Source organism: Carya illinoinensis, chromosome 10, assembly GCF_018687715.1.
Source record: "Carya illinoinensis cultivar Pawnee chromosome 10, C.illinoinensisPawnee_v1, whole genome shotgun sequence".
NCBI lineage: Eukaryota > Viridiplantae > Streptophyta > Magnoliopsida > Fagales > Juglandaceae > Carya > Carya illinoinensis.
Window position 1 is genome coordinate 35,216,312 of NC_056761.1, and position 14,362 is coordinate 35,230,673.

Genomic DNA, 14,362 nt, shown 5'->3' on the forward strand with positions numbered 1-14,362 from the left:
GTCAAAATGGGTGACACTATGGGACCTATTATTTAAATGGATTCGACTAAGGTTCAACACATTTAGCTTAATAGGTTGGGTTCGATTAATATATATAGTCAAATATTCATGACTTGATACGATACGGATACGAAAACACGATTTGTCACCCTAACATTGTGCTTTTTTTTTCTTTTTTTTTTCTTTTTCTTCTCCAGATATTTTGGCTAAAGAGAAATTAATATAATTGGCTTTTTGGAATTAAAATATATTAACAGAGAAATTTATTTATCATTCATTTTATTATCATCACTCCACGATTTTTTTTAATGTGAAATTATTATCTTTAAATAGTTTTTGAGGTTTTATAAAATTTTCTTTTAAAAAATATTTTTGTCTCATTTATATTATATTGTGTTGACATGATTTTGTTGAAACAATTTTTTAGTGGGCCAAAAGCCAACGGCCCACATTAAGAGATTTTTGATGGCGAAATTAACTACCTTTGATAATTTTATAGTATCTCAACTTTGCACTTAATACAATGAAAAAAAAAAAAAATTAGGAGATGATGAGAATTTAGGAGATGATGAGAAAAATATCGTCCATATCGTCCCGAGGGTCTTCCTTTTTTTCTTTTTTTTTTTTGAAATTATAGATTTTGAGAAGAGTTAAGTCTAATTTAGATAGTAAGAACTTCTCATCTTATCTCATCTCAATATCTAAATATCACAAACATAAATATTTTTTAATTTTTAACTTTATAATATTTTTATTCAGTTTTTTCTCTTTCATTTCTTATAACCCCATAAAACATCTCAACTAAAACAATTTTACTATTATTTATTAACTATTTCATTACCATTACAGATCATCTAATCTCACTATCCAAACTAGGCCTTATTCACTTTATTATATGTGTTCTATATACCGACTTGTTAATATAATTTTACTTTGAGTTAATATATTCTTAAGTCGATATATAAAGCATACCATACACATCACTTAAATGATAAACTTAATGGATAAAATTTAAATTTTAAAATTTATATTTCAAATCAAATTATATAATTAATCACTTTACTAGATAGCTCTATACATCAGTTTGAAAATAAAATTATATTTTATATTTTGTCTCTTTGTTGCTTAATCTTATTTGCTCTCTTTTCATACTACTTAATTACTTTTGGCTTTATTTCTTCTTTGCTTTATATTTTATTCTATTGTTGCCCTTATCATTTCCTTTTTTTCCCTGGTAGAATTGTTCGCTCGGGCATGGGACCGGCTACTTGATTGTACTTGAATCCGTACCCGTGTAATGCAGTCCATATATCCATGTTTTGAATCTGGATTGAATTTAGAAATAAAATAAGATAAAAAATAAAAATTAAATAAATTATTATTAAAATAATATTTTTTTAATATTATTATTATTTTAGTATTTGAAACTGTTGAATTATAATTTGAAAAAAAAATTAAATTGTTTATTATATTTTTTGTAAAATTTAAAAAAGTTGTAATGATAAGATGAGAGCATTCTTACCAGATTATGCATTTATAAAAATAATGTACGTTTTAGCCATTAAAGATGAAAAGCATTTCACAACGGAATAGACAAACTCAAATTATTTGAGTTTGAGCTACAGTATATGTAAATGAAAAGACAAATTTGATAGTTACTATTGAATGAGCAAATATATATTTTATTATTTTTTATAACTCTGTCTCTTCTCTCAGCCCACATCTACAAACATCTAAATAATTTAATTAGAATATGATTACTAACTAACATATAATAGATAGAATAGTAAAATATAATAAAATTAAATAAATTAATAATTAAAAAAATTAAATATTTTTGTAATTATTAATTACTTATTATTATATAATGAATAAATAGATAATTTAATGTAAAAATTTGATGTGAATAGTCAAAGTCAAATTCATCTCATATTATTTTATTGCTATATAATAATAAAAAATAGCTATTCCAATGTAGAGACTTATGTAAATAGAATAGCTAAAATCTAAATTCATCTTACATTCATAAAAAATGTCTTTTACGTATGCATAATCTACTAACAATGCTCTGAGATGAGATAAAATGAGATACTTTCCATATGATATCCCTATTTTACGTGTAATTTTATTGAGTGATTCTATTTAAATTATTATAATTAATGGTTTTCTTATTTTAAATTAAAGATAATTTTTGCGATATTATTTTTATGATTTTTAAGTTGTGAAATTATTTTATTATGCTTTATTGTTATTTATTATTATTTTGTATTTAAATTGTTCTTTAATTTAAATTAGTTTTTTTTTACTTTAAAATTATTGTTTTTTCATATTTTATTATTTTATTTTATTTATTCACTGCGTTTGAATTATTTTATTTAATTTACTATTTTGAAAATAGTTTTCGTTGGATCAGTTTCTTGACCCAAGATGTGAAACTTGGACCTCATTTATTTTCTTTTATTTTCTTTTTCTTTTTCTTTTCCTTTTTTTTTCTTTTTCTCCTATTTTTCTTTTCTCTTTTTCTTCTTTCTTTTTCTTCTTCTTTCTTTTTCCTCTTCTTTCTTTTTCCCATGCTTCTCTCCTGCGCGACATTCCCCTTCCTTCTCTCCCTGTCATTTTTTTTCGTCTGCCCCTAGCGCCGCCATCGCGCTGCCACACCACCCCTCTCATTTGCTTCCCCTCCGGCTGGTAAACCTTCCCATCCATTTTCAGGCCACCCCCTGCAGTCGTTAGCCGCCACGCACGGTTGGAAGCCGTGGCATCGTTTTCTTCCAGCTCCGCTGTGCGCCACCCATTGCAGTCGTCGTTGCTTCCATTCTCTTCCTCACCCACCGGCGACCTCACCCCTCCATTTTCAGCCCCCAAACACCACCGTTAACTGCCACGAGCACCACCCAAGCCTCATAGTTTTGTGCTCCCCGCGCCGTCATGCCTCCACTGTTGGCCACCACTTTTTCACCACATCATCACTAGCCACCCAGCTACCTAACCCACCCAACCCTAGCTCCGATCCGTCACCAGTGAAACTCAACCAACCCGCTTTTCATTTTTGACTTTTTGGCCTTCAACTACCGTTTGTGCCGCCACCCACAACTAACCACCATTTCCATTAGCTTTACTGATATCTCTAAGCCCTACACTAACTTTCTCTAATTTTCGTTTGCTTCTGTTGAAATTTGGGTATTTTGTGACCCACGGTCACTGTGCATTTTGCACTGTTACGTTGGTTTGCCGCTGCTTTTTGCATCTTCGTGATCATTCAAAAAATATTTTATGGCACTGTAAGTATTTTGTAAACTTCATTTAAGATTTAAATATATTTTTATATTAACAATAATTGTGATTTGGTTGGTTGTGCCGAACTGAATCCAAGGAATTGGGGGTCGGTTGGATTGGAAGAAATAGTTGTGTATATAATTGTTTGATATTGATTGATGTTGGAAATTGTTGTTGGTTATTTTTTATATCTTGTCGTAAACATTGCATGGTGCATGCATGTTCATGTTTAAAAAGGAAAATTGGATTTTCGTGTAATTCCATGCATGTTCATGTACTTATTTGGAAACTAAGTTTTTATATGAGAAATGATTTTAAATATGTTTGAAATGAACTAATTGAACGGTTTGATAGAGAGTCGCTGTAGGAATGGTGGTAAACAAGGACGGTGGTAGAGTCCCTCCTACGATGCACATGTAGGGATGGTGGTAGAATCTAACCTGCGATTCCCACCTACAAACGGACTTGTAGGGATGATGGTAAATATGGATAGTGGTGGAGTCCCGCCTGTTATTCCCTCCTACGGTGCACGGGTAGGGATGGTGGTAAGCAGTGATGGTGGTAGAGTCCTGCCTACACTACTCCGATGGTTGGTTATTGAGCCATTTTCTGGGAAAACGACGATTGTTTTAATGGATTGGGTTTTCAGACCAAAATGAGATTTTGGCGTGCATATGAAATTGGTTATTTTTGGAAATGATGATTTTCAGGACATATGCATATGACACTATGTTCATCCATTTGGTTATTGCATGAATGTATTTTTATCTTGTGGTTCGTTTGGATTAGAACTTACTTGCGGTATCGTCTTTGATACCATAGATTTGGATGCAGATGATGAGGAAACTGAGTCTGAGAAGGCGGCTCTGCCGGATGATCGATTTGGTACTTTTGGTCATTTATTGGAAAATTATTTCTCTATCTTTAAATTATGTATTTTGGTTTTATGATTATATTGTAACTTGTAATATTTTTAGTACGCTTGTTTTTAAGTGAGTTTGTATTTAAACAAAATTCTGATACTTAGTAGATTGACATTTATTATTATGCTGCATTATTTTTGTTGTATACGTGTTGCTTGTACATACACTTGGTAGTCGGCGATGGGATATGTGACCCATAACTTACCTTCTCACCAATTCTTAATGTAGTTCATGGCGAGCAAAAGACATGGCAATTGGCTAAACAGTTCTTAACGTAGTTCATGGCGAGCAAAAGACACCGACGACCCACAATTTACCTTCTTACCATTAAACAGAGAGAATGAGAGAGCTTAAAAGTGTATTTGACCCAATTTAATAAGGAGAAGCTGATAACAGATGATTAGGGTAAGAAGATCACGCTAGCTGCCCTACTAGAGGCATATGACCTTGGAGTCCATTCATGACTGAGTTGTCCAGGAAAACTCCTCGACTTTAAGGGAATTTATGGACAGAACTAATAACTATGTTAACATAGAGAACACATTGCAAGCACTTTTAGAACCCAGGAAGCAAAAGATGAAGTTGAAAACTAAGAATCCAAGTAATTCGAGAGATAGTAAGTCATTAGGGTGGGGAGGCAAGAAAGACACCTCACTCAGCAAGACCAAGGGCCTCACTCATCCATAACAATCCAGACGTACAAGAAAAGTCGGAAACTACAAGGAAAGAGCCATGCCCACCTACAAGGGGCCAGTTTTATTGCAAGTACCACCAGTCAGATACTCATTACACAAAAGATTGCTCTACCATAAAGAAAAGAGTAGCCGAATTAGCGGGAAGCGAGGAACTTAAATGAATGTTGGCCGACCATGTCAAGCCAAGAAGAGAGGAAGGTTGAGGGTGTGAGCCCAGGCAGAGTAGGAGCCTGAAGAGATAGATGCAAGACAAGGAACAAAGGCAAAACATCCCCAGCCAACCTCTCGACCAAGACCAAGCCCCTAAGGGGAAATCCGAACCATGGTAGGAGAATTTGCTAGTGGGGGAGTGACGACATCTAGCATAAAGAGTCACGCTAATCAAGCAAGGTATCCCAAGGTGTACTTGGCAAATAAACTCTCCAAATACCCTAGATTGGGTACCACACCTATTATTTCCTTCAGAGACAAAGACTGCCAAGGGGTCTATCCTATACCCCCATGATGACGCATTGGTAATGACCTTGTTAATTGCAAACTACACCATTAGGTGGATCTTAATCGACAATGAGAGCTTAGCTAACATCTTATTATGGGATTCCTTTGCCAAAATGGGCATTAGCCTAGATAGGCCACACCAGTCATAGACCCATTTGAAGGGATTTTCCAGCAAGGCTGTTCAACCAATGGGTGCCATCGTATTACCAGTCACGATTGGTCAGGGGGCCAACGTAGTTAAAGCCCCCTTATCCTACAACGCCATATTGGGACTCCTAGCTTTGAATGATTTGAAAGTTGTCACTTCTACCTACCACCGGAAAATGAAGTTTCCAATGGAGGAAGACGTCGACGAGGCCAGAGGGGAGCAAATCTTGGCTCGAGAATACAACGTGCAAGAACTCAAGGCAAGGGCACCAAGGGTATGTGTCATGAAAAACTTGAGCACTAAGCCACCACCTCCTCCATTGGTTGTAGCTGGCCAAGACATGGAGACTAGGGATGAGAACAATCTAATACAAGTAGAAGCAAATGAGCCTTTAGAGCTAGTGACACTGCATTCAGATCGTTTAAGCGCCACTACTCGTGTTGGAACAGGACTCCCACCCAAATATAGAGAGGCCTTAAAAGAACTACTGATTGAGCAAAGGGATGTATTTGCTTGGAGTCATGAAAATATGCCAAGAATTGACAATGTCATTGTGGACCACTTGTTATGTGTTGATCCAACAGTAAAGAAGATACGACAAAAGAGAAGAACCTTCAGCATAGAGAAGTGCACATCCATAGTCGAGGAGATTGATCGCCTCTTACCCACAAGATTTAGAAGAGAAACATATTACCTAGAGTGACTCTCCAATGTGGTGTTGGTAAAGAAAGCTAACGGGAAGTAGAGAATGCGTGTTGATTTCACAGACTTGAATAAACCCTACCCACGACAGTTTCCCATTGCCATGGATAGACATCCTTGTAGATGCCACAGCAGGGCACCGAGTGCTGAGTTTAGGGATGCTTAATCGGGATACAATCAGATTCAAAGAAACAAATTAGATTAAGAAAAGATGGCGTTCATTACTGACAAAGGTCTTTACTACTATTGAGTAATACCCTTCGGGTTGAAAAATGTCGAGGCAACTTATCAACGGTTAGTTAATCAAATGTTTAAACAATAGATTGGAAATACTATGGAGGTATAAGTCAACGACTTGTTGGTGAAAAGCAAGGTACCCACCCATCACTTGACCGACCTAAGAGAATCTTTCACTATGCTTCGCAAGTATAAAATGAAATTAAATATTGACAAAGTGTGATTTTGGTTTGGATTCGGGGAACTTCTTGGGCTTCATCGTCTCTGAGAGGGGCATTGAGGCAACCCAAGAAAAGATTGATGCCATTGTGAATTGAAGCCGCCCCAGAACATCAACGACGCCCAACGACTGGCAAGCAAAGTAGTAGATTTAACAAGTTCGTTTTAAGGTCCACGGACAAATGCCTTCCCTTCTTTAGGGTCCTCCGAAAGGTTCATCTGTGGAATGAGGAATGTGATCAGGCTTTCCAAGAGTTGAAGCAGTACTTATCCAACCCACCACTATTCAAGCAGCCTAATTAGGGAGACACCTTTTATGTATACTTGGCGGTATCCCCCTATGCCATTTCCGCAGTCCTAATTAAAGAAGAAAAGCAATGCAACACCAATATATTACACCCATGAAACCAAATATCCATAAATGGAAATGCTGGCATTCGCATTAGTGACAGATGCTAGGAGATTATGGCCATATTTTTAAGGTCATCCCATGAAGGTGTTAATAGAACAAGAGAATATTGTAGAAACCAGACAGCTCAAGTAGATTGGTTGCGGTCAGTAGAACTTAGCAAATTCGACGCCGAGTACATACCTAGAAGTGCAGTGAACAGGCAAGCTTTGGTAGATTTCGTCACCCATTTCACCGGGTTCCCAGTACAAGCTAAAGTTACACCCAACCAGCAACCTTGGCAGGTTTTCATTGATGGATCCACTTTTCAAATAGGAAGAGGAATAGGGATCTACATCGTCGAATAAGGGGGGAAGAGCATTATTACATGGCCACACTCACATTTAAAACCATTAATAATGAAGCTGAGTACAAAGATTTGATAGTCGGACTCTCGATCACGAAGCTCTAGGCGCCATGGAGATTGAACCAAAGGAAGATTCCAAAATTATGGTAAACCAAGTCAGCAGGGCATATGCCACAGAAGGGAAAAAGTTGAAAAAACACCTAATTTGGGTGTTGGAAATCCGCGACCAATTGGCCTATTTTAGTCTTAAGCAAATACCAAGAGAAGACAACGTGATAGCAAATAGATTGGCCAAAGCTACCTCCACGAGGGATGAGGTAAATCTCCCCTAGGAGGTACACAAAAGAGTGATAGAGATCGTAGCAATCGGAATGAAAGTGAGATAGGTAGGGCCTGTTTTGAGTACTTCTACTCAGGCAAGCTCCCCGAGGAGAAAGAGGTAGTGAAGAAGATCAACAGGAGCGCAACATGATTTCTCAAAGTTGATGGAATCCTTTACAAAAAAAGGATTTGCCATAATGTTGGGGCCATGTATCAAAGGCTAGTGAATCGCATGTTCAAAAACCAAATCGGTCATAGTATGGAAGTTTATGTGGATGATCTATTTGTCAAAAGTAAGGAACCTGAGCACCATATAACTAACCTATAGGAAGCTTTCACCGTCTTGCAACAATCCAAAATGAAGCTCAACCTGACAAAAGGTGCATTTAGTGTGGACTTATGCCAATTCCTAGACTTCATGGTCTCAGAAATAGGTATAGGGGCCAATCCTAAAAAGATAAGAAAGATAATCAACATGAAACAGTTCCAGAATATAAATGAAGTGCAAAAGTTGATCGGCCAGATGGCAAAACTCAACAAATGTGTATCCAGATCAATAGATAAATGCTTGTCTTTTTTTAAAATACTGTGGAAGGCTCAGTCTTGGAATGACGAATGTGACAAAGAATTCAGAAAACTAAAGGAGTACCTGTCCAACCCGCCCCTCCAAAGTCAAGCCAAATAGGGGGAAGCCCTATACTTATATTTGTTAGTCTCTCTGAATGCCATCTCAGCGACTTTGGTGAAGAAAGAAAAAAGTACCAAAGACTGATATATTAAAAAAGTACCAAAGAATGATATATTATACAAGCTAAGCTTTTAGAAGGGCCAAGACTTGCTACCTGTGGATGGATATATTGGCATTTGCACTAGTAATGGCCACCCAATGATTAAGGCCCTGCTTCCAAGCCCACTAGATCAAAGTGTTAATAGAAACTCCCTTGAAAAAAGTACTGCATAACCCGGTAAGTCTAGATGCCTCATGAAGTGGTCGGTTGAGCTAAGTGAATTTGGTATTGAGTATCTACCACGAAACTCAATTAAAGGACAAATATTGGCAGGTTTTGTAGTTGAGATTACCAACTTCCTCGAAAAAGTTCAAGTGCACTGGCGAGAAATCTTTGGCAAGTTTACGTCGACGGTTTCTAATGCCACTCTAGCAAGGTTGTAGGCATATATGTCCTAACTGATTCTGGAGAAAATTTTTATTATGCAATAAAGCTCACATTTAAAACTATTGGCAATGGGGCAAAGTATGAGGCTTTATTGGTAGAAACATTGGGAGTAAAGGAAGTCGATGTAAGGGCCAACTCCCAAGTGGTAGTTAACCAAGTAACGGGGGGATACGTAGTGAAATGAGAGAAGCTGAAGATGTACTTGAAGCAAGTATGGAAGGAGTGTGACCACTTCTAGTATTTCAACATTAAGCAAATATCATGGGAAGAAAGCTAGAAGGCGGACAAGTTGGCATGAGCTGTCTTGGGCATGGATGAGTTGCCCCTACACTAGGAGGTAACAACCAAAACACTAAAGACCCTAGCTGCCAGATTTGAAATCTTGGAGATAAGATTGGGAGCTTCTGAATGGGCACTTGACATGATTAAGTATTCAACTGCTGGAGAGCTCCTCAACAAAAATTGGGAGGCGAAAAAGGTAAAGAACAAGGTAGCCCGATTCACTCTGATATATGAGTATTATACAAAAGAGGCTTTTCCACACATTTCCTAAGATGCATCTCGCTGGAAGAAGCATAATTCGTGATGAAGAAAATACACAAAATAATTCTGGCAGAAGAGCTTTGTCAAGAAAGGTCATGAGAGTAGGATATTATTGGCCACACGCCCTCAAATACAAAGAAGATCTTGTTAGAAAATGTGCAAAATGTCAACTATATGCACCAATGCATCATTGTTTGCTAAAAGAGTTAACATCGATTTCATCACCTTGGCCCTTCGCACAATGGAAAGTCGATGTTGTTGGCCCCATGCCCCCAGGCAAAAGAGGAGAGAAGTTTGTCATGGTCGCCATTGATTTTTTCACAAAATGGGTGGAAGCAGAAGCCTTAGTAACGATTACGACTAAAAACATCACCAAATTCCTATAAAAAGCCATCGTATGTCAATTTGGCACACCCCCAAAGCATAATATCTAATAATGGACGATAGTTCAAATTTGACCACTACCATGGTTGGTCCACCGAGCTAGGAACTAAGGTTAAATATCACCTTCGAGTTATCTCCAAGTCAACAGGCAAGTAGAGGTGACTAACAAAATTTTACTTGAAATCTTGAAGAAAAGATTGGAGAACAAAAAAGGAACTTGGGCTGAGGAACTTCTGGGGGTTTTATGGGCATATAGAACTACCACAAAGACCCCAACAAGAAAAACTCTTTTCACCTTGACCTACGGGAGTGAAGCAATAGTACCAATAGAAATTAGAATGCTAAGCTATAAAGTCCAACACTACGACAAAGAGTCTAATAACAAAGGGCTGAAAGAACATCTTGACCTACTAGAAGAAAGTGGAGAAGAGGCAGAAATGCAGATGATGACTGACCAAAGAAAATTAGAACACTACTTCAACCGAAGGGTCAAGCCTAGATTATTCAAAGTTTGGGGCTTAGTCTTGAAGGAAGACGGGATGACAACTCAAGGAGAAGGAATACTTGATCCTCGGTGGGAAGGACATCTGGTTATAGCCAGCCACCAACTAAGGTCATACTGCCTCAAGGACCAGGAAGGAAAAGAGCTACCTCATCCAGAGAACTCTGAGCACCTTATGAAATATTTTGCTTAAGATTACTTGTACAAATTCAAAACTGCAAAAGCATTATCTCATTTCCAGATATTATTTCTTGTGACATGAAGTCATCTCCTCGTCAAACGTTAACTTACATCAAAGTCGAGTGCTCTCGCACTCACATTTGACGATCATAGGGTGATGACACTACCTTGAGTGCATCATTTTTCGCAATTAGCATGGTCAAGCACATTTCTTGCCTAACATAAAAGTTGAGTGCCTTTGCACTAGTATTTGGCAATCGAAGGATGATAACACTGCTTTGAGTACACCACTCATCATTAATTAGATCCATCGAGCACATCTCCCGCATAACGTGTCATGTGCCCTCACACTCTCATTTAGTAAGCAAAGGATGATGACACTCCCTTGAGTGCATCATTCCTCACCAATTTGAGTGGTCGAGCATATCTCATGTCTAATATAAAAGTCGAGTATCCTCATACTCACATCCGACAATTAAAGGGAGATACCACTTCCTTAAGTGCATCACTCCTACTGGCGCGTTCGAACACATCTCTTGCCTAGCATCAAAACTGAGCATCCTAACACTCACACTCATCGATCAAATAATCCATTAATATAAGTATGACTTATTCTTTTTTAATTCACAGCAACTAATAAGGTCCAAGCAGATGCAACAAATAAAGCCCAAGCCAAATGAAGCAAAATTCAGATTACGAAAGGATAGTGCAATTACAAGAAAAAAAGAAGAAACTAAGAGTTGTGGGTTGGAGGTGGAAGGGCTTTAGGCATCATATCTCTACCTAATGAGACCTAGAAGGTGGTGTGACCTGGGTGAATGGACCTTAAGTTTGTACAAGGATTCTCCAACAAATGTTCCCTCAACTTCTATGGGCCAAGTTTGGGGTCCAACCCCCACACTTTGTTACTGATGCTCTTGGTTGCCACAAGCTGCAGAGAAATGCGGACAACCTCCTTCCTTGAAGTGTTTAGTTTGACTTCCAACTCGGCTACTTGCTGCTCAAAGGAGGCTAGTTTCAGCCTTAAGGTCTCTATGACATGGCTAAGTGGCAAAAATCATTGGTTATGCTCCTTGAGCTCCTCATTTGCCTCCTCAAGTCAAGCCTTTGTATGGGCCACTCGCCATGGGCGCAATCAAAGTCCAATCTAAGTGCCCGACAAGAATCTTTTGGCTAAGTTGTCCTGTTAGCATACTAAATGCAGCACCACTTGGTCTCCTTTAATTCTTCGTCTCGGCAATGGAGCCTATCTCGCCCAGTGTCGCATTTCTCCTCCAAGACTTCAGCCTCGAAGTAGCACCCCGATACCTCTTCTCGGGACTTCTCAAAATCCTATCGAAGATCAACCATGTCATCCCGAAAGTCAGCAACGTCATCCTCTAGCGTATGGGAACAATACTCCAAATGGGAGTAAGCCTATTCTAACTCATCCCTCTCTACCTTTACCTAAAAGAGAACTCGGCAGACTTTGTCAGCAAATGCATGCAAAGAGTGAACTTCCTCCTCCAAATAAGCCTAGCGATCAATGATCTAGCTAGCAAGTGAACCAACCCCTTAGGACACAAAATTAGTCTTGATTATAAGATGGAAAAGAATGGAATACGACAACTAGAATAAGGAGGCTTACCGAGGATAAGAAACTCCAAAGTTTGTGTTAGTATCATGAACCAATTCTTCCATATAGTCATCAGCTCGCAGGGTAGTTCCTGAGTGACGAGGTCCAGAGGGGCTAGGCAACCCAAAAAGCTAGACTCCCCATTAGCAAAAGAAGGCTAGGAACCGCTTGCCCACTCAAAACAACGAGGCAACCAAGTTGCGGGAGGTTGTGACAAAAAGGTGGCACTGGCTGAAATTGCAAATTTGCCCTTGCTAGGACGTTCAGCATCACCTGAAGACAAGACCTAGGCTGAAGTCTCCTATAGATTGGTGGCCAAAAAAGCTCCTCCCCTAAGAGGTGAAGTACTGAAAGGTGGAGAAGTAATAGAAACCCGACCCCCGCTAAGATCTGCACTCGAAGGATTATTGTGAGATAATCCTTGAGGATTGAACTGGGATTTGGGAGCTTCCCACCATAAACTGTGGAGAAGGATAGATGGCGTGGGAGTATCATCATTAAGCTAAGGTAACGTCTCCTTGCGAACCCCATGTACTCCAACATGATTTCCTAGCACCAAAGACATCCCCCTAATGTCCTCAAAAGGCATCTTGGGAAAAGGACCCATAAAACCCTTGAGTACAGACTTTAGAAATGCATAATACAGTACCGCGTCAATGTCTACCTCCTCTCAATCAAGGGTTTCAACCAGGCAATCAAGAGTTGACGAAGGTTGATGAGCCTATCCTTGATCTTTGGGCGAGGATGATGAACGCACTCGAGAAGCCTCAAAGACACCTTAAGGGCCAAGCTTAGGGAATTCAATGTTCATAAACACCGCCAAGTTAGCCTCTGCCTTGTTTAGGATCTCCTCTAAATTGTTGAGAGTGTGTGAGGTCAATCAATCCAATCTGCTACCTCTCGACTGCAATGAAACCCACCGCTGTTGGTAAATACTACCTAGAGGAATGGAAACCTCATGGTCAAAGCTTGACCCACCAATTGGCTCCCAGGAAGATTTGGATTTAGTAAAGAACAAGTATAGGGTCCAAGATTTTGTAGTTATGGATCCACGGTTATGTTATGTGGTGTAGTGTCAAGTTCTTAAGCTGGTCTGTGAGTAGTATTCTGACCTTATTGCCCGGGAGTTTGTTTACACTCATGGTGTCAGACATCATGATGGGAATCAATGTAGCTTCCGTTCTTAGACCAGAGGCTGTTTGGTCTAATGTTTGATCGATTCTTAGCATTTTCGAATGGTTCCCATGTTGTTGGCTGCCAGTTTCTAAGTGGATTTTCCAATCCTCGTGGACAGAAAAGATCCCCTTCTATTCCACTTGAGCAGAAAGGGAAGAAACATTTCCAGGATAGCAAATCAATTCTTTGTGCAGAAGATCGGTGTCCTTCAAAGTTCTTTGGACGATGTGAATTGGTACCCTCTGATTTGTTAGGAGATCCTTGAGGACGTGAAGAACATGAACCACAGGATCCAAAACAACAAGTGTTATCGGAAGAAAGTGAAAGTTGAAAGAAAGAAGCTGACATATTAGGGTTCGAAGGGAACATAATGGTAAGAAACTAAAACATGAAGGAGAAAGGGATTTAGAAAGGGAACGAAGACAGTTGGATGGCTTCCAACAAGGAAGCGACAGGTGTCATTGGCACAAAAAAAAAGAAATTCCCCTAATCCACACTGCACGAGAGGAAGTGGAAGGTAAATCGGCACACGCTACCCTAGACGTGGGAATATGTGTCATCAAGAAGTTGGTTTCAAGTGGGATGAAACAAACGAAAAGCCACTAAAATAACATGAAACAGAGTGAAAAATTCTCATCAAACCCATAGATTGGAGTTTGCAGGGTAACTGGTGGGCCGAAAAAGAGTTAGACCAAACCACAAGACCCAAGGGTTCATGGGATCAAAGACCATAAGCCTAACCAACAAAGGTTAAGATCGTGTACCGTCGAATGCGTAAGGTTATGGAATTCAAAAATAGCCATCATTAATGGGGATTTAATGACTAACCAGGTGATGGGGTGTTAATGAACCGCAATGTGATACTCACACATAATATTTTCCCTGCATTAATATCTTAAATATACTCATTTATTAGGGTTATACTATCTTTAGTACCACAGAAAGGCATAAAAATTACTCAAGATATTTTTAGACACATATAACCCTAATAAAGAAGCAAAATGGACAGAAGA